This window comes from Triturus cristatus, chromosome 7, assembly GCF_964204655.1.
Source record: "Triturus cristatus chromosome 7, aTriCri1.1, whole genome shotgun sequence".
NCBI lineage: Eukaryota > Metazoa > Chordata > Amphibia > Caudata > Salamandridae > Triturus > Triturus cristatus.
In genome coordinates, this window is record NC_140590.1 from 1,180,692,413 (window position 1) to 1,180,716,215 (window position 23,803).

The 23,803-nt window shown below is 45.8% G+C and overlaps 1 long non-coding RNA gene across 10 annotated transcripts in view; it reads left to right on the forward strand.

The window, feature by feature from the left end:
- The window catches only part of LOC146811397 (uncharacterized), a 482,239-nt gene that overhangs the window by 47,304 nt on the left and 411,132 nt on the right, over positions 1–23,803 (forward strand). For 6 of the 10 annotated variants that reach the window (XR_014966727.1, XR_014966728.1, XR_014966725.1 and 3 more), the window contains exons 1-2: positions 2,906–2,991; positions 5,176–5,291. The exons of 2 other annotated variants lie outside the window; for them this stretch is intronic. This is a non-coding gene — a long non-coding RNA (uncharacterized LOC146811397). Of the gene's footprint in view, positions 1–2,905; positions 2,992–5,175; positions 5,292–23,803 lie in introns of those variants that run through there. 2 more of the 10 variants (XR_014966732.1, XR_014966726.1) reach the window with 2 other exon arrangements.

The window sequence follows — 23,803 nt, forward strand, 5'->3', positions numbered from 1 at the left end:
GCCGCGACAGCAGCAGGTATGGGGAGGGTGGGCCAGACGTCGCCCCCAAAACTCGTGCCGCATGAGGCAGTACGCCCCTACCACCCCGCCCCAGCTACGCCGCTGATGAAAGTGAGAACATGAGCTCCTTTTAAGAGATGCAGTTGATGTTACCTTTACCATCTAAATATTTCCTACTCTTTTCCCAAGCACAGGTAGATTGTAGACCTTGTACCCACAGGCAAGGCAGGGGGCTACAAGTCTCTTTCCTATGGCAGTGCAGGGATTTAGATTGGCTCTCTTAAAATCTTTTCCGCACAGTGCATTTTATAATTAGTGAACTATTTTATTTTACGTAAAATATCAAAACGGATCATGAAACGTAGACATATTTATAAGTAAAAGGGATAGAATACTTAGATTTAGCTTTGAAATAATCATGCGTCCTGATGTTACATCCCATTTAGGGTCAGATGTACAACCGTTTTTTGTGGTCACAAAGGGGATTTCAGCCCCTTTGCGACCGCAAAATAGATCAGCTCAATGTATTAACCCTATTTTGCGAGTCGCTAATCAATTAGTGACTCGCAAAATAGGGTTAGCGTCTTGCTATTAGGAAGGGGCGTGCCAAGGGCATCCCTTCCTAATAGCGAGTCCAAAACCTATGTATGAATGTTTTGCAACTGCAGTTACGGTTGCAAAACATTCGCAGTTTACCACCCTTCTCAGAAGGGTGGTAAACCACTCGCAAACGGAAGGGGTCGCAAATTGTGACAGCCACATTAATATTAATAAGGCATGCAAATTGCGACCCCATTGGGAATCGCAAACAGTGTCTGAGACACTTTTGTACATTGGATTTTGCGACTCGCAGTTTGTCGCAATTTGTGAGTCGCAAAATCCATTGGGCGCACATCTGGCTCTTAGTAGCATTCTAAGCATCCTTTAAATATAATTGCACTCCAAGCCATATTTTACCTACAATTTTGGAGGGTATATTATCAACCAAGTGGTGTATCACCAAGTACTAAATGCTTGAAGCGCATTAGTTTAGCTCACATATTGTACAGTAAGGGTGGCCTATTTTGGGTACTGACAGACCTGTATAGGACTCTTGGGGACTTGCCTTTGCGTCTTTGGCTGTGGGAGAATGGCAGGGTTAGGTTTGCAGCCCAACACAATATTATGGGTTTACAGATTTCTCCTGTCCGGGTAGAGTTGGGAGTTTCAGGCTTTGATAACACTGTGGCAGGGTCTGGAAAAAGTGAAGATTTCCATTTTGATTCATGCCAACATTCACTTTGCATATTTTTCCTTAAGAGGGTCCCAGTTGGGGGTAAAACCGACAAATGGTAGAGCATTGTTCTTGGAAATATGGATAATTCTTGATTGAAGAGGAAGAGCCTCGCAGGAACTGGGAAGGAACACAAACCTACCCTGAGACAGAGCAGAGGAAGAGTCTAGCATAATCTTCCAGGGCTGAAGAATTCTATAGGGGAAAATCAGCTGCAGAACAAAGGAGGAAAAATCAGAGGCAAAAAGTATGTAAAGTAGCCAAAGAATGCAGCAAAAAGTAAGGGGGCTCTAAAGCCGTGTGAACCATCCTTCTTTGATCCAAGTCCCTTTATAAATGAGTAGAGCAGGGAATGATTGCACAGGACAATGGCCGAACATAATCTTAGAGGAGGTAGCTCTGGCAGCACAACCTGGCAACATGATCTTCTTAGTTGGGAATTAATATAACCCTGAACATTGCAATTGTGACAGGAAAATTGTGTTGTCCTTGTATGGCAAGCATAAAAAACAGATGTAATGTCCAGCATCCTACCCTTGCTCTATCTGGCATCTCTGATTCTCTATACCACTGTACACCTTCCTCATAGCTCTCAACCTGCAGGGCTTCCATGGTCACAAGTACGCTAATGCCTCCTTGGAATCAAGGTCGCTTTCCTGAGAGTTGTGTCTGTGGATGTAACTTGGTGTTGGAGACTAAACCATGTGCTGTGCTCCAGTGGCTTCTCTGGCTCATGTCATTGGACACAGAGTACTTTCACATGCAAGGTAGGTTCCTGGACATCTTACAGGACTACTGTCTCTCTTTCTTGATCTGCCTGCTAGTCAGACCAGCAAGCCAGTATGCCATACACCTGCGACCCAATCGGTGGAAACCACAGTGAAGAAACTATAGTAAAGTGCATGTACCGACTGTTACAACGAAGGGTCTGGTAGGTGCCACTCACTCTAAGATTTGTTCACCTGACAGGCAGTGTTAAACTACCTTGCTCACTATGTCATAGGCACATATATAGAATGAAAGCTCCTGGCACAATCCCACTATGTCACCTTCCTCCAAAATTCATCATTTCTGACACACCCAGTATGTTCCAGTCAAAAAGCAGAGTGGGGTACACTACATGTCACTTAGCATCGGTCAACTGTGAAGGAGCAATACACCAAACCCACTTGTGCTAAGTTTCTTTCAGGGAAGGAAAAGCTGGCAGTCATCATAGTGTCGGTGCAGTCTTGACACAGGCTGTGCATGCTGAGAATGTGCTATAGGTCAGAGTTACATCAATGAACTATAGAGATGGTGGACATCTTATATACCTATTTATCAGTTGCCTTGCCAAGACTTGCTAGATATTTATTTATACACATCCACTACATCCTACAGTGATCAGCCGAGTACAGAGCAAGAGTGCGCATGTTCTGTTTAGGGCAGAAAAAAATGTTGTAATCCAGCCCAAACAGCACTAGGCTGCTCATTAGAAGAGCGAGGGTTGTTCCATGCGCAGCCCCGTCTCCTAATGAGCGGCAAGTATCACTGCTCAAGCCAATCCTGGCGCTGCAGGAGCAGCCTCTGGATTGGCTGAGACCTACGCGGTACTCAGCCAGCCAGGAGTGAGCGTGGTGACGTCGGAGCCTCCTCGAGTCAGACTCGTTTTCACAGGGTCGGTTTGTGCTGTGTTATTACGGGTCTGCCCTGCCTCGCGGTACCCCAGACTCGGTCAGGTACGTTTTTTTTATTTATTTATTGTTTTACTCAGGCCCTCCCCCAGTATTGCAAGCCGCGACAGAAATTGTGCAAGACTGTTTTGTGACCTTAACTTTATGCGCTTTGGTTCGTCTCCGTGAGCCTCGGTGACTTAGAAAAGGAAACGCTGAAAACAACACCGAAGATTGTTCTCCAAGTAAACGCAGCCACAGAGGGAGCAGGCCCGTCACCGCCGGGCAGCTGAAAGGCAGTGGAAACAGCCTGAGTAAAAACATACCTGTTGCATTATGAATGGAGGAGTGCGTTGTAAATAAAAGACACCTACCTCCGCCGTTGTAAAGTATTCGTGTCAAAAACCTGCTTTTCAGCAAAGAAAAAGCTGTTCAGGCCCTGTATATCAGCCGTCCACGCTTTAGGATGGCGATTCCAACCCTCGTTCAAAACAGCCCTGGTGCAGCTGCGGGGCCCCGTCTCTCTCCTCACTTAACGTGCCACAGCGAGTCACTTTTCCTGCCGGTTGAATTAGCTTGTGCTCTCCCTCCAAATGTCGGAACCACTCGTTCCGACATTTGAGGGTGAGCACTGACTCGTAGCGTGAGCAGTATAGCCTCTGGCTGCCGTCTTCCGTCAACCAAACTGGTGTCTTTGGGGCCCGATTCACCCTCCGGCCTCTGTTGCATTTTCGTCACCACACGAGGCACAGCGAGGGGCCTCTGCTGCTGTTTGAGACAGACCGGGCCGCACTCGTCAGTGCCGGCCAGACTGTCACGCCGCGGAACCCTTCAAGCACAGTGAAATCCTATTATTTATTTTATTGTGCATTTTTAACTCGAGGTAAACCCACACTTTAATGTTTATGTAATGGTTTCCGTAAAGCGCTGCAACCCTTAAGTAGCGAAGCGTGACTCTGTAATGAAGTGCGTGTGACTCATGCGCGAGGCACAGGTGATTTGAACAGGATCGTAGTTCATTAATATCAGCTGTAATGTCGTTTAGTGTGGGCATGAGCAGTCTTTATATTTTTTATTTACTTTCTGTTGAATTCCATGCAGGGTGAGAGGGACCGTGGGGTAAGCCATCTAAGAGGGCCGCAGCTGCAAGCCAGTCCCTGGCCCCCGCTCTTTTGGATGTCAGGTATGTTAGTGCATCACTGCTGTAATCCGGCCATAAGCCAACAGCACTAAGCATTCAGGGACTCAAACCTAAAATGCCACGAGTGACAATAAAGGTCTCGGCATGCTCACTGTAGCTGGCTGAAAGCAGGGCTTGCGGAAAAGCTCTCAGATGGTATGTGTTGTGCACCAGCTGCTCAGCCTCTGACAGAGACAAGCAGCTGGGCATCCAGAGAAGGTTCTTAACCCCGGTGCCTGTATTTGGAAACCTCTCTTGCACGAGCTGCGATGTCCAGCTGCATATACAGAGCATACACTCCGCGGGGATTGAAAAACGATACGCGTACTCTTAAAATGTAACGAGGCGCTACATATGGAACTTTACGCATACCTAGTCTGGAATTCAAAAATGCTATCCACGTGCATTTGTTTGCTTAGATGTTCTGCGCGCGCACACAAACTCACTTGAAATATATGGTGATGCTATACCTGTAGCTGAAAAGGTATACGGTCCACGCGATAGTTTTAAAATAGTGTTCATTATGCATAGCCTGTTATGTGCACACCACACACACTTAAAATGTAACGCGCTTCTTGAGGTGCATACGCATTCTTTAAGGATGTTAAAATGCCACCCGCAGTCGAGGCATGACTATGGTACAGTTCATGTTGATCTTGTGTGGTTTTCTATTTTCATGAGCTATTTTTGAATGCGTTTATTGCTTAAATGCTTTAGTTAATCAGATGCTAAACTCTGTTAATAAAAAAAGACTGAGAAATAAGCTATATGCATTTATACGTGTTCAGAGCTATCGCTGGTAACAAATTTAAAGCAAAGAGCCCCAAGGCAATCAGAAAGCCCCAGGTGTGGGTTGGCTTTCGAGTGTGCAGATCCTGGCGTGACATTTAAGGGGTACATGTTTCACTTGTATTTTTTTTTTTTTTTTTTTTTTTTACTGTTATGTTTTTACATTTAGGATTTTGCTAAAATAGTAATTTCACTGTTCTGATTTGAATTAATAAAAGAGAGGCTTTCTTTTGAGACAATGCGCTTATTTCGGATAGAAACGTGATTGTTTTTTTTCACAGTAGGTAGTGTTCATGTGCACACACACCTGCCGCCAAAGGAGAGAATCCACGTGTAATTCAAAATGCCTCCTTAGACAATTATTCCGCTACATAATGCTAATGACCTGCACCAGTTGGTAAGTCTTTATTTTATTAGCTGTTTGGGCTGCTCCAAGCGCTATTGACTTAATAAGTTTACATCTATATAAGTAACAGTCTTCCGGAAAACTTAGGAATCGATATAACATCCAGCAGTTGGCTTCTAAATGACCCCAAATATTTCTTAGCTCTTTTTAGCAATAAAATACCCATGCAGCGCTCACATTCCGTTTTGAAAGATCAATGCATTGATTAGGTCTACAGTCCTCCACAAGATTTACTCCACAAACATCCTTAGCACTGCCGCTGGTCGATACTGCCTCATTGCAATAGACAGCTTTGTTTTATTCAGTGAAAAAAATTATAGCTCAACAATTGCACTAATTAGCAGCATACTTTACGCAGCCATCTCCCAAGCAAGAAAGTTTAAAACCAGCATTACAGAGACAAATGAGTGAAAGAAACTATTTGAGTAAGATGAGAGAACAGATTCACAATAGCTTTATTAACCTTCCTGCTTTCTAAAATTTTATTGAAGATGCACCATTTGCCCACTCTTTTTTTCAAAATGTTGTCCCTCGCTTGTCACAGTGCAGTACGACAATTGTTTTACCCCTACCACTTTCAAATGTCACCAGCCGCTACTTAAGCTAGATGGCACAAAATTCAACAATTTCCCAAAATCAAGCTAGCCCTATCAAAGACAATTCCACCATACATACCTGATCTACTAAATACTGGTAGAAAACAAATTCACAGCGGCTGTTGTGTGCCCAAAGCTTACAAAACACTGCCCCGAAAAACTCCTGCTAGTGTCAAATTGCGAACGAAATGGGAGAATGTCTTTAACTAAAGTTGCTCTCCATTTAAGCCCATCACATTCTGAGAAAATATCTGGTCAACCTTCACTGTCAACAAAATTGCTCCTACACTTGCCCAGTGCAGATTCTGGAATGCTTACAACGTACGCCTTACCCCTCAACAAATTAGGACCTGTAGAGAAGGACTTCTTCTGAAGCTGCCAAATTGGATTGGGTGACCATAGACACATGCTACCAGAATGCCATTATATCAAACTATTTTTGCGGGGAGATAAGGCAATACAAACACACAATTCTAAACTGACATTAGATCCCATACCTTCCATCACTAGTGGAACCTTCTCATCTTTTCTGGCTTCATGATTCTGCCATAGTGAAGTGGCTCTTCGGGACCTGGTGATGACCATGCGTGCTAAAACATTCTCACAGAATGGATCAATGTTGAGCATAGTTCAATACGCACATGGTAGGCATGGATCCAGTTCAATATAAGGGCAGAAAATTCATAGAACACATATTTAAACAAGAATATTGCAAAAACAGTGTATTCAGCAACGTGGACAATTGCATCAACAAAACCATTTTAAGAGTACAGTTAGTATTCTGTTGTTCATACTCACCCAAACAACAAAACAGTATCATGCATCACTATCCGACTATAACTTGAAGTAAGGTGGCTAATTCCCAATCAGACAAAGCTAGATCCAGTCCCTTCCCTGTTTTCATTTTCTCACTACTTCCTCTTCCATCTCTTTTCTTCTCTTCCTTTTTGGGTCGAGCCTAGCGTAAGACTGTGCACATGCGCAGTCTCGCTGGCGAGATTGAATGATTTAGGGTCAGTGTCCGTATCGGGCTTTAAGCCCCGCCCCTCTTTCCCATTGGCTGGCGTCACCGTTTATGCTAAACGGCGGCCATCCATTGGGAAAGAGCACTTGCTGACATACAGTTTTCTCTATTTTAGCCATCCCACTTGGACTGGCTCACTTGACTTACTGTCGTCGCAAAAGCTTTATCTTTATGGGGCCATGTGTTTTAAACACATGACCCCATAAAGATAACAAACCTTTCACAAAGGAGGAAAGTGAAAGCGGAACGCAGGAAAAAAATGCCTTTAGACAATGAGGTGTTCTCGCCCCGCCATGCTCCGATTTCTTGTGCCAGCCTTGCCCTCAGTTGAATCAAATTTGTGTTTGCTGGCTGTTGCAACTGTACCTTATGCAGGGCTTTAAGTGGGATTAATAAAACTGGGGAGTCTCTCAAAGGGACGGGGTCAATGTAATTAAGGGCGTAGCTTAAAAATATGTAAGCTAAAAATCTGTGTTTAGCATAGTGTGCCGCCCAACTTGTATTTTGCTGTTTCTGTCATTGCATCCAGATATGATACAACAAGCAGTGCCTGAAATTAAAAAAATCGAAGTGCAGGTACTTTGTACCAGAGTACCTGCTTGTTTCTGAGAAGTGACGGTCGGTACTTTCCTATTAAAGGTATTGCATTTCTCTTGAGAAGTGCCCTTACTCACCCTCTCAAAATGAAAAGGTGCAGGTACTACCTACCGGACAGTGCTGGCCCATTTAAAGCACTGACAACAAGTAACATCGTACCTAACAACAAGTCAGGACTATTGGCTCTGTCAATGGTTGTTAGTTCCATACGATAAATAAGCAACAACTATGGCTTGTATATAATATTAAAAAAGCTTCAACTTAAAGCCCTGGTGATACCACGACAATGTTGCTGCACCTGAGTTTCAAAAAGAGAAGGGAAATCTGGAGAGAAAATGACTCTCTTTAAATCTCCCTTCCCCCACAACTCTCACCTAGCATGACGTCATGCCGTAACCTCTCCACTAGGAGAAGTAAGCAGTGTGAGCACGTGCCCTTCGATATGCCTGATGTCACTGCAATCTGGAAAAAACACGGACCGCCTCTGCACAAAACAGAGCCCGATAGAGAACCGTTTTGAGGCCTCCTTTAAACCAGCATTGGCATAGCCAATAGGTCTCGCCTTTGGGACCTTATAAGTGTTTAGTTATCCTGCACAATATCCTTGGTGCAACAACATCAAGTGTTGCATGGCTAAACACTTATAAGGTCCCAAAGGCGAGACCTATTGGCTATGCCAATGCTTGTTCTATCTTGACTTCAATATATGTGCTTTACAGACAAGAACTCCATTGCTATGTCCAATATAATGTAAGCAAAGGAATAATGCTTGCTGGGTACTAGCAACAAATCTGCTCACTTCATATTAAAATGTCTACCCCAAACCATCCTTCAACAGTAAGGTTTGACTGCTCCTTTTGCTATCTGAGAGTGAAGGCCTAAAAAAGCCTTGGCGTTAAGTGAGCTCACAGTAGCGGTGCCAGGATCAGGTGCTGCTGATGCCTCAGGGGTTACGGGTGGTGCTATATTCGTATGCACAGTTGAAGAGGGCATGGGGGAACTAACCATGGTTATGCGTCCTGGAGAGGAGCGCTTATGGATAGCTAGAGAATCCAGGGAGAGTTGCCTCTCTGTTAGTTCTATTTGATTGATCAAGACCGACTCGGCCCTCGTTAAGAAGGAATCTAATGTCCCTGCTTTTCCACCCCCAGATGAACGTAGGTTTATTTGCACTTGACCATTCTTCTTACAATGTACTTGTGTGTTAATAACAGAATCAAAAGCCAGTACCTCAGATGAAGAATCTTAGGGAGTCACAATCCTGCAGTTAGAGTGGGCCCAGCCCAGCCTCCCCTGGGCTCTGACAGGCGCAGATGGCCCCACCCTTGGCCTGGGCACACCGGCACGCGTGCCGTGGGAGCCCTGAGCCGCTATTAAAGCGCCTCCTGGCACGGAAATGGACGTCACCGGCTCCGTCCGCAATGACAGATGGGGGATGGAGTCCCCGTGTAGTGCAGGCTAGCGTTGGTGGCAGATAGGTTGTAGGTTGTGAAGAGCTCACATTTGCATCTGGGTCCTGAGATACCAAGGAAAAGAGGCTATTGCCAAATCACCTTTAGGTTCCTGTTGGAGCTGGCCCTTTTTGTAGGGTTATTCCCCAAACTTTTGCCTTCCTCTGACTATTTTTCTGACCTTTTTGTTGGCTTTACGACTCTGGGCACTTTACCACTGTCAACCAGTGATACAGCGCATGTGCTCTCTACTCTAAACAAGGTATGATTGGTTTACACCTGTTTGGCATATTTGATTTACGTGTAAGCCGCTTGTAAAGTGGTATACCCTATACACCGGGCCTGTAAATTAAATACTACTAGTGGGCCTTGCAGCACTTGTTGTGCCACCCACAGAAGTAGCCTTTCAAACCTATCTCAGGCCTGGCACCGCAGGGCATGTGTGCGCAGTTTACTGCCACTTTGACTTGACATTTAATAATATTTGCAAAGCCTCAAACTCCCCTTTTATTACACATAGGTCACCCCTAAGATAGCCGCTAGGTAGCCACATGGGCAGGGTGCTCTGTAACTAAAAGGTAGGACATATGCTTTTATGAGTGTCAAGTCCTGGTAGTGACAAACAGCCTATTGTGTTTCTCACTGCTATGAGGCCTACTCCTCTCATAGGCTAACATTGTCAGTTCCCTTATATATACTTAAGTGGTAATTCCTGATCTGAAAGGAGTGGCATGCCATGTTTGGTATGTTTAGAATTGTAGTGATAAATCCTGCTTACTGGTGTAGTTGAATTTTACATTACTAATTTATAAATGGCACTTAAAGAAAGTGGACATTTCTCTGTGCTTTTGAATCGTGTGCTTTGCAACCCGACCTCAATACACATCTAGGCCTGGGTGACAGCTGCACTTGGTGCATACTTTCCAGACAGTCACAATATAGGAAGGACTGGATGTGACAGGGGTTGCATCTGTACTCATCTGCATACTGATGGTTTTCCTGGGCTGGGAGAGGGAGAGGTAGTTCACACTTTACATTTGTATGGGCTTTCTCTTGCCCTCACACAAAGGGGTTTTGTACCCCATACTGACATCTGGAGCCAGGGCTGGGTTAAAAGGGATTGTTGTACACTTGAAAGGGTTCCTTTGAAGTCACCCCTTGATCAAAGACAATTTTGAGTATAAGTACAGGGGCTCTGACCCCATTTTTTAAATAAAATGCGTTGACTTGCAACCAGACACTGCTGGCTCTAAACTCTGCACTTTGCCAGAGGACTGCTGTGCTGCCATGAGAAACCACCATTGAGACTATTTGCTTTGCTGCGTTGGCCTGCTGTCTCCTGGACTGCAGAAGGGACTGCCCCTCTACATCTTGCCTTATGTGTTAGCCTGCTACCTACCTGCTGACTCTTTGTGCCCCCAGTGCTCACTAGGGACTGGTTGGCTTGCCCTTCCCTGTCCTTTTAGGATCTATAATGATTCCATCAGCCAATCCTTGAATGGGCTGTGGGACTTGAGTCCAGCTGTCATAATATTTTCATTAATCAGTGCATGGTGAAGTCTGGTGATTACTTCAGCATGTGGGCTGAGCCCTTTGCCCCATTACAAGGAGCTTGTGTTGAGCGCTTTTCTCCTTCGCTGAAAGTGCCACAACAATGAAGGCCTGGGGTGTGCCGATTACACTGAGAATCTCTGCGAAGTTACGTTGTGGGCCCCCCAGGAGAAGAAGCACTGCCGATACCCTGCTGACCGCAATCATTTTCCTTTAAGAAGGAGGACTGCACTTGACTTACTGAACGTAGCAGGGCCCCAGGGACGGAGAGTGCACTGCAGCCCTAACCTTCTGTCTGATGCCAAGGGGTTGTTAGGATGGCTTTGCACCCCTCCTTCTCCCAATGAGGGGCTACTGCAGCACCAACCTGATAGGGTGCAACACGGCTTCAGCACGATTCCTAGGGAGAAGGGCCATCGCCCCTGAAGCCCGATGCCGGAGGCTCGCCCTATGGGCTGGGAAATCCACCAAAGGTACTGTGGCTTAGCACGGAGACCCATGGGGTCCCCTGGGATCAATGGGCCCCATCTGCGACTCCTTGCTGTGGGTTACACATACCTGGGGCACTTGGTCTCTGATTCTGCATGCAGGGAGGATCCTTGACGGAGGCCCGATCACCACTGTGAATCTGTTTGGTCTAGAAAGCTTTGCATTACTGTAAAGGGTGTTATAGAAGTGAATACCTCTTTGTTGGGTTCACAAGGTTTCCTTCCTGCATTTGAAACTGCTGCATGTGGTTTCCATCGTGGGGGATTCACTGAAATTACTGTCTCATGTGTAATAGGCACGCAGGTGCCTCTGGGCCCTACACTCTGTGTCTAATTACTGTATAAAGCTTAATAAGAGCACAGGTGCACCGAGACCTATGGTTTCATAATGATTTGTGTTTTCCTCGAACCCAACTGCTGCATTTTTGCCCTGATGTTCTGGTGTATGTCATTTTGATTCTTGCATTGTACAGAAAAACGAGAACTATCTCATTATTTGCACAATATGCACAGTATTTGATTCATGTCATTTTGGTCGGTTATGTGCAGTATAGTATATTTTTATATACTCTTGTGTGGAGCCTCTTTTGAGGTGTGTTTATTGTGTTTCTCAGTGAGCATGTTGAGTCAACGCTTTACACATTGCCTCTGATGATAAGCCTGGCTACTCTACGCCAAGCTACCAGAGGGTGAGCACAGGTTGTCTTTGGTGTGTAAATGACTGAGTGGTGAGTTCTTCCTGGCTTAGGTGCGTACCCTAGCCAACCAGAAACCCATTTCTAACAGTTCCTTCGGCCTACTTTACTCCACTAACCAAAATGTATATCATGCCTAACGTTGTCTCAGCGCATACCCTTCTATCACTATCTCTTCTCATTGTAATGAGGTGTATTTACTTCATGCACTTCAGAGGATGGTGGGGAACTCTGAACTAAATTCCCTGAAGGGTACAATACCCTCATTTAATAGTGTCTTTGTGAGAGGTGATTAAAGGACAACCTGTCAGAGCTGAAGATTTACAAGTTCACAGCATGGCACGTGTTCATGCGCACTATTGTCATCGCTTGGGTTTTCATCTGCTGCCCTTTCACAACCCACATTAGCTGTACCCAGAACACACCTGTTCTTCATTCAATCCATCAACCGCCATCTATTTGCTTAATGAGAACGTCAACACAAGCAGCGAATTCAAATGAGTGGCGCGTGCAGGGGGCGGGGCCTTTACCCGTGACTTTATCAGGTGGTGCTCGTTAATGCCCGTCCCCTGTTCTTCTTCCAGGGCTTTGGTTAACTTGGGTTGTGCGCTCAACAGTGCAGAGACTGACCATAAAAGAGGCTCCTGTCGTTTTTATGTGCAACCTAAACCAGCATTGGCATAGCCAATAGGTCTCGCCTTTGGGACCTTATAAGTGTTTAGCCATGCAACAGTTGCATAACTAAATACTTATAAGGTCCCAAAAGCGAGACCTATTGGCTGTGCCAAGCGGCCGTGCGGCCGCGAAAGTAATAGCGGTAAAGCGCGCGCCCGCGCACATGCACTGTAGCTCTAGGCTAGCCTGGTAGCACTTTTTGGAGCCCTCTCAATAAGTCTCGCCAGACCAGCGCATGCGCTGGGTCAGGCGAGAACTAAAAACTGTACGACCATTGAATTTGGATCCGGAGCTAGGGGTTGCCCCATCTAGATCACTACCACGGTGCTGATGATTTCAGGGCGCATTCTGACTGGCAGCAAGGCCCCAATTACAAACCAGGTTGAACGCTATCAACTTGTTGGTTTATGCTGCTTCGCTTCATGTCATTTATTACACGTTTCACCACGTGCATTTTTAGCTTAAATCCAGTTTGGAAAAACATCCAGAATTAACGTTATGCAAAATAACGTAAAAAGCAGAAATTAAATTGCTTCTAAAGTTCGGTGTTAATAATTTCAACATGAGGAATTAGCACCAACATTTCCCTCCTGCCCAGAGCGCCCGCAAATCAAGCTTAAGGTATAAAAATGCAAATGAAATGCAGAATGTCTGTCCTGATGTAACCAAATGTGAACGTGACCTTGTGTAATGTAACATGCGCTCATATAAGGCGCTCCCATACCTTCGGGTCGAGTTTGCGATATATAAAGCTGCAAAAAATTAGTCATATTTAGGATTTAAATATGTATATTTGTGATTGTTCATATTAGTTAAAAAATAATAAAAACAACTGTGCTCCATTAAGGATGACTATTTGGTTAGAACCAGAATCTAATACTGATGATTTAAGTTAATTTTATCAGAATACCATGATTGACTACTCATTAAAAACAGAACCACACAGGGTTAGCGTTAGGGATGAGAATCGTCTATTGTAACAAAGGTGTACACGGAAAAATATTTTCTCTGTTTTCCTTAAAAATAGTCAAACATAGTAAACCCACAACCAATGTACAGCCTACCTTGCAGCTCAAACCTAGCTTTTGATGTTCATATGACTAACTACTATGACTCCTAATCTACAACGACAACCCTCTAAATGTTTCCAAATAAGTGAAACCCAACTTTTATATACCACATTCTACAGATTGACAAATAAGCTAATAACCCACATGTACTAAATTCTCAATGAACACAGCGCTGCAGCCGAAAATGCTGTGCTGCGCGAGGAGAGAGCAGGAGAGCGCCGTATTTACAGACATGGCTCTCTCCTCCCGTCTCCCTAGCGCTGGCACAGAATTTTGCAGCTGAGCCCCACACACACCTTTGCACCATAGTGCAAGGGTGTCTGCGTGAGCTTAGCAAAGGATTCCCTTCCAGTACAAAATTCTATGCCTAGATCAGTTTTAAAATGTCACCCATTTTGTATGTGTGCTGTACAGTGCAGCACACATGCAAAGTTGGAAAAGAAAGGAGAAATAAAATCATGTATCCTTGATAGCATCTATGCTGGGTGTTATTCATAACTTTGTTTTAGTAGATAGGGTTTTGCTTTAAAAACCATGGGTGGTTGCATGTGAATACCCATGCACCTCCAATGTATTGCTCCCATGGCGCAATAAAAGCAAGTTAGTGCTATGTGCTGCATTGCGTTACTTTCAAGTAAATTTTCAGCGCAAAGTCAATTGGGGACATTTTTTTTTGCATCAATTTGCATCACTTATGTGATACAAACATGGTACAAACTCTTAGTAAATATACCCCTTATATTAACCCCTTGGGTGCCAGGCCTTTTCCCCTCCTGTGCCTGGCGTTTCCCTAGTGGGTGGGTGTCATGACGAGATAGTCTCGTCATGGGCACAGCGCGACTGTGCTCCATGACGAGACCATCTCGTCATGGGCACAGAAGAGGTTAAAATATTACTGAGCACGCACATAAACAACCTCAGCATGCATGCATTTAGTAACGTTCTGGTGCTCTTCTTCTATCCCAGGAACAGTGATGGTTCTTGACGGTTGAACTGCAGGCAGACCCACGAGGAGGTCGAATACAGGGAATACTTGTTCATCAGATGTTGACGGTGTAGAAGGGGTGGTGAGTGGCTCCTAGAAGTGCTGCTTGAAGCATGCAACTTTTTGCTAGCCATCTGGCAAAATGACTTTGTTTTAGGGCGCGTATCTGAGTTTCTAGTGCCCCTTAAATTGGACAGCTGTCCTTAGTCAAACATAGTAGTAACATTCTGGTCAACGTGCCTCGTGTAACAAATTTCCCATTACTTTCCTCTTTTTAGGAAAAATCTATTGCACTTTTTTTTGGGCAGACCTCACGTGCATTGAATATGATGGTTTGTTGCTGACTTACATTCTTGTTGCTGTACTCCCACAAGCGGACTAATACTGTCACATGGAGTCTGAATTCAAGTTCATGACTCAACTGCATCTGTTGATTCACACATGTGCCAGCAGGACTCAGTTCTATCAGCACTTCTTTGTGTCCCGATCCAACGTTTTGGTCACAGTGGTGGTGGGCACAGGTGGTGAGTCTTGTGCTGGTACTGGCTGGGGTAATTCCTCTGAAACAGTGCTCTGTTCTACATCAGTCCCATGTTCGGCCAGTTGCACATCCAGTTCCTCCTCCTTCCTTCTCTTCCTGTGTGGGTACATCAGCAAAGCTTGGCAGGATGGGTGCAGATATAACAGGTGTTATAATTGTAATAGTAGCAGTTGTTATTGCCCTAGTACAAGGTTGGGGAGATGATGTGCTGGCAGATACTTTACTGATGGTGCTTGTAGATGTCACAGGCACAAAGCTAGATGGAGAGTCTGTTTGTGCAGAGTAGGTTCTGACCGGGGCAGTGGTGGGAGGTACACCAGTTGTTGTTGCCACTCTGTATGATGTGGGACCACTGGTGGCACCAGCTTTGTTGGATGCGTTTAGCTTTGCAAGGTTTTCCATCTGGTGAGACGGGCTGTGCACAGGTCATTAAGGTTCGCTGTGTATCTTGCTGTATTGTGCCAACAGCAAGTTTGCTTATATAGTGTTTGAGAACCTCAGCAAAACATTTCATGACATGAAAACATGTACAATGATTTAAGGATTCTAGTCTGATAATTTGTCTTATTTTTCATATAATTAATTTCAAATACAAACCGCCTCTGGCAAACTTGTTTAAAAACATATAGTTTACACGAAGGAGCCATCTACACGTTAGTCACAAATAATTTTATTAGAAACAAAAAAAATTCTTTCAGACATGGCCATAAAAATGATTACATTCTCTATCATGGTATCTGAGTAATGGCATCTACACCTATGAATGAGATACGCTCACAGACATATCTACTGTAGTGGCCACGTGGATCCTCAACTCCTCCAGCTTCAGCTCCACCTTCAATCCCTCTGTGATGGTGAGGTTGATGATGCTGGGGACCTGCTCATCTTAGGAGTCAATTGAGCTCTAGTGCAGGTCCCCATCATATGCAAGGTTCCCACATCTTTGTTCCGAAGGAAAGTCTCTAACACAATGTCTTAAGTCCTGAAAGTGCTTCTTCCAGCCCTCAATTGTCCTTGGGTGGGTTGATACTGCATTCTCCTTTTTGTAAAATTTGCTTCTAAATCTTTGGTCTGGTGCTGGCACTTCTTTTATGAAATACATTTTCTATTCGATGGGCCTCTTCTTTAACTTCCTCGGCAAGCAGCTGCAATTCAGACTCACTGTTTTATTTTTTTAACGCACTCCTGCATCATGGTGTTAATTAAGCGGGTCACAAGAGATGGATGGCTATTTCTTCAATTAGATTTAAGTGGATTCAGAATTCATAAAATGGCGCTCAGAACTTTTTTGAATTTCGGGTGGTGCCAAAATAAAGTATTTGATGGGTGAGGCTGCTCGAAAATTAAATTCTTTAAGTCAACGTGCTCCCCTATGCCTTGGACGTCTTTTTGGCAACAGAAAATCGCACATTTCCTGTTTGAATTTATAATATCTCATTTGCTTTCAACATGGCGTTTCTGCACATGCATGCTTTCTGATAAGTTTAACCAGTCGGTAAAATCGAGTGCAACAAAAGTCAAATGCGATAACCTCGAGGTGGTAAAATTGCACTTGGTAATTCTAAGTCCACGGATCCTGAAAAGTACCAGGTCGCAGGATCGTTCTTTTGAGGAACAGCTGCTCTGAGGTACAATTTCTGTCTGGAGCCTGCCTGCAGCTTTCCAGAAAGAGAGCAGGGCTACTGGGGAATGTGAGACCATCATAGAAACAGCCTACTGTAGCCTACAATGTGAGACTCAATCTATCTGCATAAGATGCACTGCAGTCTCAGACACAACATTGTAGCAATAGAAATTCAGACATATAAAAAACAGGCATGCCCTTCCACCAGTAAGGAGCTTGGCTCAATTGGCAGTTGTTGGGACAGAAGTCTTCTGCATGTCTCTGGAGGAAGTGCTTGCCCTGCTGTATGCTGATCACCAGGAAAGCCACTTAAAAGTTTCCGTATAGTTTCTAGATCCCTACCTGAGTGAGCATGACGTTCATAAATGTCCACTGAGCGTATCCCTGTTTACATGGATTGAAACCCTACACCATGACTACGAGGTCGAGGAGAAGCATGCATAGTTTCTTTTATTTTTTATTTTACAGAGTTTTATACAGTGCGTACTTGGCCTGAATCGGGTATCGGAGCGCTTTACATGGCACCATTTGTATTACATGAGGACACATTTATTTTGTTAGGCACGGGGAGATTATAGTGTACCCCAATTTCACAGAGAGTGGCTACTGCCCTCTCTACACAAGCTGTGATAGACTGACAGTGGTGGCAGCAATAAATCTATAGTCCGGGGTACCTGTGTCCCTGCATTCTAACAAGGGTGGACGACTAGCCACCCTTCTGATCAAGTCTGTGCAGTCTCACATGCCTATGGTCCTGTTCCTTTGTCTACCTGATATGTGTTTGAGAGCACGTGGGTGTACTGGGGAAGGATGGTGAGTTGAGCTCTTATGTGACTTGTGAACTGTTCTGCTGGACATTCACTCTCTATGTGCCCCTTCCTATTCCTTGGAGAAGCCTGGTGGGCCCGGGGTAGACATTCACTCTTATCTGTGTTTAGCTGCACTCCTCTTCTGTGGGGTGATGGTCAGGGCCTCTTGGTCTTGAGTTAAATAAAATTCCTCTCTTGGGATTAGCCCAGGCTGATACAATGGAAGACAGTAAGTCATCCTTTGCATGCCTTGGACATGGAGTGAACATACCACATCTGTGCCTGCCTCAGGAATAAAGGGGCACCCAGGATTCAAAAGTAGCGATTCCTCTGATTAGACCAGCCTATCAATCAGAGGGGATAAAAGTCTGGTCTTAGCGGTCATTAGTTGTTCCAAGACTGGCCTACCATTCTGAAAAGGCGACCCTACATGTTGCTAAGGAAGCCATTTGCAACCCTTGGTGTGAAAGCAAGATAAGAAGCTTGCTCATCATGTCTGCAGTTTGACGAGGAGCAAGAGCATCAGCAGCAGCGGTCAAAGAACCAGCTGTTTCTGTGAGGCTTGTGGAGCTGGTGCTTTGAACAAGGAAATTGAAGACTGCTGCTCAAGATAAGGAAGCTTGCAGCATATCAACGGGGGGCAGAGGGAGTCGGGGAAGCTCGATTCCAATCCTTGACGGTGAGATCACTTTGCCCAGACCCTTCCAATGTGCCATGGGAGCCTGTGTGGTACTTCCAGTTATAATCGGTAACTGGTGAGAGTGTCCTGTGGTACAGGTCCCCAGTTTCCTTTAGTGACATCTGGGGGTATCAGGGTGTGCTGGCACTCTGAACAGCCATAACTCTCCTACAGCTAGCCAGTGGCTGCTGGACTAGTGGGACTCCAGTAAACGGTGCCAAGACATCAGGCACCTGTGATCGGATCTCTGACACCACTAGAGCAGTGTCCTCACTCAGAACGGAAGGTCACTTCTGTCCCTCTGGGTAGCGTATTATGGCGCTGATCAAGAACATTTGACTTCACTTTAAATGCTGAAACTACCTCATTTCAATACAAGGATTGGTATCGGGGCTCTAGCGAATGAGAGCAACACTGTGTAACATGGTCTAAAATATGCTTTGCTAATTGTTTGTCTACATGTTAACAGAGGGTTGTAGAGATATCTGGTTTTCACTGTGTAGCCTAGTTTTGTGTGTAGTATATTTCTCTTGTATGAATTAAAGTACTTTTCTTTTATAAAAGGTACAGCACTGAATGGACATTGATTTTATCAGCGGCTAGTACAGTGTGAACTGTATTCTGAATGTCTAGCCCCACATGACCTCCTTGACTAAGCCTTGGACTGCTCGGTCTCACTACCCTGAGAGAGTCAAGTGCTAGAGAGGACAACTTGGTTATCCAGTTTTGAGAGCACTAGTACTGAGACCCCGGGACAGCAGCGGGGAACACTTCAGTTTATGCAATTGGAGTACAGTAACCTGAGTGCCCTGTTGCCCAGGAACCTGGGTCTAACAGTATAATACATGGCAGTTGTACGCCGGATGCTGAGACCCACCTGCATCCCAGTAAAGGAGACCACACTTTGTTTGGAAGACTAAAGGCTGCAATTTATTGGTTGCTTTCACTTACAAGCAATCCTTTCAATTAGCTTTACTTTGCATTTAAATAGAAAATAGCACAGGCTACTCCGAGGCCAAACCCGCACCTCAGAAGGGGCACTTGAGCATTCAGAAAAAAGGAAATGACCCATGGCAGCAACGCTTCAGTAAAACTGGTGAGTGCACGACTCGGCAGTGCCAGGAGCAAAATGCCAGCCAGCATGCTAATCAAAGAAGAGCGTTCACCCACGAGGACCAGCGGAGGAGAGGCCCGACTAGGCAGCTGCCCAAAGCCTACTGCCTGTGAGGCTGCTCAATAGAGTGCCAGATTGGTTTGGTGCACCCGTCAATAGACACACGCAGTGTGCGGACCCAGCTGAACGGTGACCTACCCCTCCACCAGCAACAGGGCTGTTGCCGCATCTAAGGGCCAGCGACACCACAGTACGGCACCTGAGCAGAAACCAGGGTTTGTGGGGTTATGCCTCTCCTCATAGTTGAGAGGTGGCGATACGTCCACTGACCAGACAAGGGTGCCGAAAGATCCAGCTGACTGCCTCCCTGCACCTCACCTTAAAATCACCCAGCAGCCGAGGATAGAAGTGTCCAAGTGTAACGCCCTGAACGTCTCAGGATCGTTTAACAGACACGATAATGAGAACGCAACCACTTGTGAAGGTTTAGTTATTTTAATGAAGGCAAAAATAATACAAGGAATAAACAAAGGTTATAGTCACTGGAATCCTCCAAGCTAAGTACGTTACCAGCCCACAGCACGGATGGTCCTGACCGTCCTCTGCATATACGCCGATCCCGGCGTATGCCAACAGAGGGCAGAAATGAAATGGCCGACAATGCCAATCGGTAGGCTGTGAGGGGCACCAAGAGTGTTGGGGAGAATCGAGGAGTCAGGGAAACACCCAGCCGGGGTCTCTACCTGAAGGGAGCAGCCGCTCAACCTCTTCCTCAGACTGCACCGGGACGCGGAGTCACCTCCTGGTGATGCGTCACCGATACCCCAATCACAAGCAAAGAAGACTGAACCGAGAGCAGCCGCTCGATCGATCCTGTGGACTTCCGAGTCTGTAACGCGGCAAACACCTCCTGGTGTGCGTTACAGCTGGCAGTCCCTGTATCTCTGGTCGGGCTGGGAGTTACGACTCCAACCAGCAAAAGCGCCACTGCGCTTTGACTCAGCCGAGTCAAAAAGCGAAGCTCAATGGTTATCCGGTAGAGCTTCCGGGTCCTTCACAGGTGACGATGGGGCAAGACACGGCCCAGGGAGTAACGACTCGACCTACCTCCGTTCTTGCCTTACTGGAGCACCACTCCGGAACACTGCTCTTCACTAAGCAGGTACGTCGGTGTAAACACAATATCCGACAGCGTTGTACCTCCCGGTTCCTCCCTTTATAGGGCGTGTTTTCCTTGAGTTATGTAACAGCTCTCCTGTTTACATAAGGGCGTGTTTTCCTTGAGTTATGTAACAGCTCTCCTGTTTACATAAGGGCGTGTTTTCCTTGAGTTATGTAACAGCTCTCCTGTTTACATAACCTCTCAACCGCTAAGCATCCTGGGAGATGTAGTCCGTTTTCGCTGGTTACCGTTTTCCTCCCCTCGCATGACAGGAATTCTTGACACCAAGTGGCAATTGGAGACACGAATATGGCCACGGTGATGCACGCACCAAGGGCAGCGATGAACAAGGGGAGGTGGCAGCAACTCAGGACTTCCCCTCCACTTCGCACTGAAAGAGGGTGAGAATGGAGAAATCAAGTATTGCCCCCATACAGATGGGATATCCCACCCAGACAGTCTAGACATGGGTCCTGTGCTCACTGTGTCACTGAAACCAAACTGTACCTGGCTGATGAGTCCATAACTAGGGAGAAACCACCCTGGGTTGCTTGCGTTGAGGTGGCATGGTGAGCAAAGGAACAATTGGTTTGAGTGCTACCCCAAGCTATTGCCAGAAGATGGACTTATTGTAAGCAGCCTCCTATCACCTTTTTTGTCTTTCATGTACCACCCTAATTCGCATGGCTATGCACAGATGTGGGTCCTGTGCTCACTGTGTCACTGAAACTAAGCTGTACCCAGCTGATGAGCCCATAAATAGGGCCGAACCGGTTCTAGGTTGCTTGTGGACCGGTTCAGTTCGGGTATGGCCGTTTCATGAGGAGCAGGGTCAAGACTGATTTGCGGATGGATGGGTCCAAACTGAGGTGGCTTGGTGAACAAAAGGACACTGAGTTGGAGTGCTGCCATGAGTGCTAGAGCTGTCCTCCTTAGGGTGGTCTTAATCCAAACATTTTGCCTGCTTACCTATTCTTTTTCCTGAATCATTTTGTAGCTTTATTGCTCTGAGCACCCTACCACTGCTGATCAGTGCTAAATACATATTCTTCTCCCCTAAACATGGTAGCATTGGTGTGTATAGACAGAAGGGGTATACAGTTCCTCTATTTGTATAAGAGTGTGCAGAGTACACTCATCCTTGGAAATAAGACAAAGTGGGGAGCAATGTCTAGTAAGCCTGAAGGGGTACTAGCTTGTGTAGGGTGGGGGAACCCACATTGGTGGAACTAAAACCCTCACACACCCAGCAAGCTAGGTGTCATGCTTCATCATCTGGGTTTTGCTCCTCGTCGGGTCGGCGCTGCAATTCCCGACGGGCACCCAAGATGGGGCTCTTTGGCGGAGATCTTTTGTTCCTTGCCGAAGGTGAGTGCAAGTGAGGGCCAGGTAGGTGTAGATGTTAGTGAGTGTGTATTAAAACGGGGTTGGTTAGTCTGAATATTGGATTTTATTCGGTCAGTAAACCACCCTATTAAAAATGAAATGAGAGGCGGTGGTCTTGACTAAATGGGTCAGGGACTACTCTACTCTGCTCAGGTGGTCAACATGTTTCATGCCTACAAGGTCAGGGGGATCCAGCGGCAATTCATCAGGACCGGTGAAATAAACTATCTACAAGATTGTGAGGGTGTGTGGCTAGTTATTTACAGTGATATCTGGATAAAAACTACCCTAGGTAAGTGTCGGAAAAACTAGACACTTCCGTTATGGAATGGCCTATAGGAAAAGGAAAGAAGAAACAAAACAGGCCAACAAAGTACATTAAAACACACACTTAGTCATATCTATACATTTCGAAATGTGGAGCCAAGGACTCCTCATATGCATGTCCGCTGTAAAAAGCAATTGCGCTAAACGAGTGATCATGCACAGGTGGATGCATTGTGCAGGTACGTGTCAAGTGATCAAAATCGGAACCACTCAGAACAATTGAGATATGGTTATGCTCACCTAACGTATTGGAAAGTGCCGCTCCAGTCGGTACTTGGCGAGCCTCTTGGGGTGGCGTGTTAGCCTACTGTAAGTAATGGTACAATTGTGAAGAGGCGAGAGGCTCATGCATGTAGGAGTAGCATACTCACTGATGCTATGTCCAATCAGGGCAAGGATGGCAAGGTCCCCCGGGAACCGTGATCGGAACACCGCCGACCGTGGAGCGACGCGACCCCCGGCCCCGAGCGTCTCACGGGAGGAGACAGGAGGGAGCCTAAGGATCGGCCTGCTGACACAGCCGCGGTCAGCCGCTCACCGAAACGAGGGGGTCTCTGCTCGTGCAATTTAGTCTTACGGACGGGAAGCAACTACTTACAGTTCTGTCGCCCAAGGGTGGTTTGTAGACCTACCCCGCTCCGCCGAAACCGGGAAGTGTGGTCTGCTTCCCGCTGATCAGTTAAAAGCCAATCCGGTCAGGTCTGGGCGAGTACTGATTGGGCAATTGAAACTGACGAGATAGTTCGAAAGGCAGCCTCGTCTTCAAGGGTGACTGCGGGCGCCATCTTGGAATGGGGTATAGCGCTATGTAACAGATCGTGTAATTATATCTAAAAGGTCAGAGGGTCCTTAAAAGATAACAGTGAGCTACAAGAAGTCATCATCTGATATATCCCTGTCAGAAGCCTAGAAAGGTCACGCCTTGTATGTGAAATGTCGTAAATGGAAATCATATACATACAAGGGGATGCGTATTAAAACATGGTGTTGAAACAGGTGTAGCGGGTCTGCTTCCCGCTGATCAGTTAAAGGCCAATCCGGTCAGGTCTAGGCGAGTACTGATTGGGCATTTGAAACTGATGAAATAGTTCGAACGGCAGCCTCGTCTTCGAGGGTGACTACGGGCGCCATCTTGGAATGGGGTATTACGCTATGTAACAGATCGTGTAATTATATCTAAAAGGTCAGAGGGTCCTTAAAAGATAACAGTGAGCTACAAGAAGTCGTCATCTGATATATCCCTGTCAACAGCCTAGAAAGGTCACGAATTGTATGTGAAATGTCGTAGATGGAGGTCATATACATACAAGGGAATGCGCATTAGAACATGTTGTTGACGGGTAGCTTCGACATGTCGGTGTATGTCAGTGATATCTTATAAGGGTTGCTGGGTATGTCTGGTCACTGTCACTATTATGAATTGGTGCCCCTCCCTTTCTTTTGTCTTCCTTGAGGACAGGGACAGTAGTGAAGTGCAGGCATATTTCCAGATCTCAATGTGTCAGGGTACCCCATGGTATGTCATCATTCAGACCCCGTGTATCAGAAGCCAATTTGTGGACCCATCTTTGTTCTAATCTGAAAAGTGTTTGTGGTGTCATGCCTGGATGTGATTCAAGAACAACCCATCTTAAGGAGTCTGCTGTATGGTGGAGATTTTTAAAATGGCAATACAATTTTGTGGTCTCCTTAGAGCATCTGATGTTACTTTTGTGCTCTGTGATGCGTG